General features: G+C 47.9%; 1 non-coding gene across 1 annotated transcript; it reads right to left on the minus strand.

Annotated features, from left to right (window-relative positions):
• Window positions 1-685: 685 nt before the first annotated feature.
• TRNASTOP-UCA lies at window positions 686-772 on the minus strand. Its single transcript has one exon. It is a non-coding gene; the product is annotated as a tRNA-Sec (tRNA).
• Between the last annotated feature and the right edge of the window lie 5,844 nt (window positions 773-6,616).

Here is a 6,616-nt window from a genome sequence, read left to right on the forward strand (position 1 = left end):
CCAAGGGGGTGACGTAAAAAAGAAAAAAGCGTTAGCAATGCGTCAAATTTATCAAACAGCGCCTGACATTTGATAGATCTGGTGAAAAGCAGCCGATACAGAGGGGTTAATGTATGAAAGCAGCCGTGCCAGAAAAGCGGAGTAGCCTTTGGCGCCAAATTTAAAAGTTTTTGCGCCATTTTCAGTGTGGTTTGCACTGCACGCGGCGGTCTGTATTTACTAAGATGGAGGAAAAGTTGCGAATCTTTGTCTGAAAACAGGACTTACTGGATCCGTCTCCCCGTGTCTCAATGTCAGTAAATCTGCCTCTCAGTCGCCATATTGCGACCTCCGGTTCCGCCGACCTGCGCTTTACGAGAGGGCTCGTCTCTCGTCTGACGACTTGATGTTTTCATTGGCGCCATTTCGGGGTAGATGGAGCTGTTTTTGGTCATTTTCTGCAGGATGAAAAATAGCCCACACATTCTAGCCGTGTATTTTTCATTACAGCGTTCGCTTCGCCGGTTAAATGACGCAATATTTTTATAGATTATGGAAATATCAAAAACATGCATTTTTTTAGTACATTATAAGACAACAAAATAGCATTTTTTAATATTTTATTTACCTTTTTGGTGATTTTTACAGGGAACATGCGGTCGCTTTCATGGGGCGTTCCCGATGAAAGCTCCACCCAAAACGCGACCGCCCAGAGGGTGGAATTGAACCACTCTGTCCCTCGACAGCTACAGGTTTGAAGCCTGCACCCCAGACCACTGAGGGTCATCTGGGCGGACTGGGAGCTCCCACTGCTCCTATATAAGGCCGACCCTGAGGGGCGCAGTAAAGTTATGGAGAATATTCTCATTATTAGCAGTGATTACGGAACGCACAGACCGCCGCGCGGAATATCGGACTGTATTCACACACGTCTCTGCTCCAGGCCGCGCTCGGTGTCACTCAGCCTGTGCAGCATTTGCCTCCTCATTTGCATGGCAGACTGCAGCAGTGCATTGTGGGAGATGACATTCACGCTTCCTGCCTTCCCATCTATGGATTGCACTTTGAGCTGGGATGATGGAGGTTGTAGTCCACACTGTACGCGATGATCTGCGGACCTTGGAGTAGTGCGTCCTGGAAGAAAACGCGTCGCAGTATAATGTATGTTCGTGATGACGACTGATTGTGAATAAAAGCTATTTTCAACAATAAAAACAGAACAGAACAGAACAGAACAGAACAGAACAGAACAGAACGCTGTGATACATTGTATCCTCCCCAGACTCACTACGGCTTCTACACAGCGACTGAGTGGGAGAAGCAGGGCTGCAGTGTAAAGCATGGAATTTAGGAGCAGCCTGAGCCTTTGATAGGACAGAGAGTGGATTTTCAGCTACCTCCAGTAGACAATGGGGGAGATTTATCCAACGGGTGTAAAGTAGAACTGGCTTAGTTACCCATAGCAACCAATCAGATCCCACTTTATTTTTTTCAAATGAGCTCTGATAACTGAAAGGTGGAATCTGATTGGTTGCTATGGGTAACTAAGCCAGTTCTACTTTATAGTAGTTTTGACAAATGACCCCTCAATGACGCCGCGCTAAAGTCCTTCATCATTAGATGCAGCACGGAGCTCTTACGTTAAGGCCTCATGCACACGACAGTTTATTTTCACGGTCCGCAAAAACAGGGTCCGTAGGTCAGTGATCCGTGACCGTTTTTTCATCCGTGGGTCTTCCTTGATTTTTGGAGGATCCACGGACATGAAGAAAAAGTCGTTTTGGTGTCCTCCTGGCCGTGCGGAGCCAAACGGATCCGTCCTGAATTACAATGCAAGTCAATGGGGACGGATCCGTTTGACGTTGACACAATATGGTGCAATTGCAAACTGATCCGTCCCCATTTACTTTCAATGTAAAGTCTGGAGTCTCTTTTATACCATCGGATCGGAGTTTTCTCCAATCCGATGGTATATTTTAACTTGAAGCGTCCCCATCACCATGGGAACGCCTCTATGTTAGAATATACTGTCGGATATGAGCTACATCGTGAAACTCAGATCCGACAGTATATTCTAACACAGAGGCGTTCCCATGGTGATGGGGACGCTTCAGGTTAGAATATACTACAAACTGTGTACATGACTGCCCCCTGCTGCCTGGCAGCACCCGATCTCTTACAGGGGGCCGTGATCAGCACAATTAACTCCTCAGGTGCCGCACCTGAAGGGGTTAATTGTGCTATCATATCCCCCTGTAAGAGATCGGGTGCTGCCAGGCAGCAGGGGGCAGTCTTGTACACAGTTTGTAGTGTATTCTAACTAGAAGCGTCCCCATCACCATGGGAACGCCTCTGTGTTAGAATATACTGTCGGATCTGAGGTTCACGAAGTCAAAACTCAGCTCTGAAAAAGCTTTTATGCAGACGGATCTTCGGATCCGTCTGTATGAAAGTAACCTACGGCCACGGATCACGGACACGGATGCCAATCTTGTGTGCATCCGTGTTCTTTCACGGACCCATTGACTTGAATGGGTCCGTGAACCGTTGTCCGTCAAAAAAATAGGACAGGTCATATTTTTTTGACGGACAGGATACACGGATCACGGCCTCGGCTGCAAAACGGTGCATTTTCCGATTTTTCCACGGACCCATTGAAAGTCAATGGGTCCGCGAATAAAAACGGAAAACGGCACAACGGCCACGGATGCACACAACGGTCGTGTGCATGAGGCCTAAGGCTGTACTAATGATACTAATGAGCGCTCCACAATGGAAGCCTTCATTAGTAATAGCGCCCCCCCCCATCGCGGGAAAGAGATGTGAGAGATCACAGACAATCCTGGAGATTTTGGATTCCCAGGCGAACGTATCATGTGTGATACTGACTGCTGTATCTAATTCTATCCTGTGTGATACTGACTGCTGTATCTAATCCTATCCTGTGTGATACTGACTGCTGTATCTAATCCTATCATGTGTGATATTGACTGCTGTATCTAATCCTATCCTGTGTGATACTGACTGCTGTATCTAATCCTATCATGTGTGATACTGACAGCTGTATCTAATCCTATCATGTGTGATATTGACTGCTGTATCTAATCCTATCCTGTGTGATACTGACTGCTGTATCTAATTCTATCCTGTGTGATACTGACTGCTGTATCTAATTCTATCCTGTGTGATACTGACTGCTGTATCTAATTCTATCCTGTGTGATACTGACTGCTGTATCTAATTCTATCATGTGTGATACTGACTGCTGTATCTAATTCTATCATGTGTGATACTGACTGCTGTATCTAATCCTATCCTGTGTGATACTGACTGCTGTATCTAATTCTATCATGTGTGATACTGACTGCTGTATCTAATCCTATCCTGTGTGATACTGACTGCTGTATCTAATCCTATCATGTGTGATACTGACTGCTGTATCTAATCCTATCATGTGTGATGCTGACAGCTGTATCTAATCCTATCATGTGTGATACTGACTGCTGTATCTAATCCTATCATGTGTGATACTGACTGCTGTATCTAATCCTATTATGTGTGATACTGACTGCTGTATCTAATCCTATCATGTGTGATACTGACTGCTGTATCTAATCCTATCATGTGTGATACTGACTGCTGTATCTAATCCTAACATGTGTGATACTGACTGCTGTATCTAATCCTATCATGTGTGATACTGACTCTTGGACACGACCATATGGCTTTTTCAGTATTTTGCGGTCAACAAAATTACGGATATGCAAAAAATACAGCTGACGTCCGTGTGAATTCCGTTTTTGCGGAACAGAACAGCTGGCCCTGTTAGAACAAGAATAGGACATTCTTAATTTTTTTCTGGAGCCGCGGATCGGAAGATCGGGGGCGCGCTCTTTCGTCCCCATAGAGAATGAATGGGTCCGCACAATTGTGTAACAGATACGGACCCATTCTACGGACGTCTAAATGGAGCCTAAGGCCTCATGCACACGACCGTTGTTGTGTTCCGTTCCGCAAAATGGGGTTCCGTTGTTCCGTGATCCGTTTCCGTTTTTGTTTCCGTGTGTCTTCTTTTATTTTTGGAGGATCACCAGACATGAAGGAAAGTAAAAAAAAGTCTAAGTCAAGTTTGCCATGCAAATGATAGGAAAAAAACGGACGCGGACGCGCGGACGCGGATGACAATCTTGTGTCCCTTTTTTTGTTTTTTCATTGACCCATTGACTTGAATAGGTCCGCAAACCGTTTTCCGTGAAAAAAATAGGACAGGTAATATGTTTATATTTTTTTTACGGACTGAAACCACGGATCATGGACGCGGATGACAAATGGTGCATTAGCCGATTTTTCAACGGACCCATTGAAAGTCAATGGGTCCGCAGAAAATCACGAAAGACTGAACAACGGACACGGAATGAAACAACGGTCGTGTGCATGAGCCTTAGGCCTCATGCACACGACCGTTGTGTGCATCCGTGGCCGTTGTGCCGTTTTCCGGTTTTTTTCGCGGACCCATTGACTTTCAATGGGTCCATGGAAAAATCGGAAAATGCACCGTTTTGCAGCCGAGGCCGTGATCCGTGTATCCTGTCCGTCAAAAAAAAAATATGACCTGTCCTATTTTTTTGATGGACAACGGTTCACGGACCCATTCAAGTCAATGGGTCCGTGAAAGAACACGGATGCACACAAGATTGGCATCCGTGTCCGTGATCCGTGGCCGTAGGTTACTTTCATACAGACGGATCCGAAGATCCGTCTGCATAAAAGCTTTTTCAGATCTAAGTTTTCACTTCGTGAAAACTCATATCCGACAGTATATTCTAACACAGAGGCGTTCCCATGGTGATGGGGACGCTTCTAGTTAGAATACACTACAAACTGTGTACAAGACTGCCCCCTGCTGCCTGGCAGCACCCGATCTCTTACAGGGGGCTGTGATCCGCACAATTAACTCCTCAGGTGCTGCACCTGAAGGGGTTAATTGTACTATCATATCCCCCTGTAAGAGATCAGGGCTGCCAGGCAGCAGGGGGCAGACCTCCCCCCTCCCCAGTTTGAATATCATTGGTGGCCAGTGCGGCCCCCCCCTCCCTCCCTCTATTGTAATAATAGCTTGGTGGCACAGTGTGCGCCCCCCATCGGGCCCCCCCCTCCCTCCCTCCCTCTATTGTAATAAATCGTTGGTGGCACAGTGTGCGCCCCCCATCGGGCCCCCCCTCCCTCCCTCTATTGTAATAAATCGTTGGTGGCACAGTGTGCGCCCCCCATCGGGACCCCCTCCCTCCCTCTATTGTAATAAATCGTTGGTGGCACAGTGTGCGCCCCCCATCGGGCCCCCCCTCCCTCCCTCTATTGTAATAAATCGTTGGTGGCACAGTGTGCGCCCCCCATCGGCCCCCCTTCCTATATAGCAGTAACAACATTGGTGGCCAGTGTGCGGCCTCCCATCTCCCCCCCCCCCCATCATTGGTGGCAGCGGAGTTCCGATCAGAGTCCCAGTTACTCGCTGGGGCTCCGATCGGTAACCATGGCAACCAGGACGCTACTGCAGTTCTGGTTGCCATGGTTACTTAGCAATAGTACAATAGTAGAAGACTCATAGTTACCTGCTTGCTGCTGCGATGTTCGTGTCCGGCCGGGAGCTCCACCTACTGGTAAGTGACAGGTCTGTGCGGCGCATTGCTAAAGATCTGTCACTTACCAGTAGGAGGAGCTCCCGGCCGGTCACAGACATCGCAGCAGCAAGCAGGTAAGTATGAATCTTCTACTATTGTACTATTGCTAAGTAACCATGGCAACCAGGACTGCAGTAGCTTCCTGGTTGCCATGGTTACCGATCGGAGCCCCAGCGATTAAACTGGGACTCTGATCGGAACTACGCTGCCACCAATGATCGGGGGGGTGGGGGCGATGGGGGTGCACACTGTGCCACCAACGATTTATTACAATAGAGGGAGAGAGGGGGGGGGGGCCGCACTGGCCACCAATGATATTCAAACTGGGGAGGGGGGGGGGGTCTGCCCCCTGCTGCCTGGCAGCCCTGATCTCTTTAAGGGGGATATGATAGTACAATTAACCCCTTCAGGTGCAGCACCTGAGGATTTAATTGTGCTGATCACGGCCCCCTGTAAGAGATCGGGTGCTGCCAGGCAGCAGGGGGCAGTCATGTACACAGTTTGTAGTATATTCTAACCTGAAGCGTCCCCATCACCATGGGAACGCCTCTGTGTTAGAATATACTGTCGGATCTGAGTTTCACGATGTAGCTCATATCCGACAGTATATTCTAACATAGAGGCGTTCCCATGGTGATGGGGACGCTTCAAGTTAAAATATACCATCGGATTGGAGAAAACTCCAATCTGATGGTATAAAAGAACTCCAGACTTTACATTGAAAGTCAATGGGGACGGATCCGTTTGAAATGGCACCATATTGTGTCAACGTCAAACGGATCCGTCCCCATTGACTTGCATTGTAATTCAGGACGGATCCGTTTGGCTCCGCACGGCCAGGCGGACACCAAAACGACTTTTTTTTCATGTCCGTGGATCCTCCAAAAATCAAGGAAGACCCACGGACGAAAAAACGGTCACGGATCACGGACCTACGGACCCCGTTTTTGCGGACCGTG

This window comes from Bufo gargarizans, chromosome 5 (genome assembly GCF_014858855.1).
Source record: "Bufo gargarizans isolate SCDJY-AF-19 chromosome 5, ASM1485885v1, whole genome shotgun sequence".
NCBI classification, from domain to species: Eukaryota; Metazoa; Chordata; class Amphibia; order Anura; family Bufonidae; genus Bufo; species Bufo gargarizans.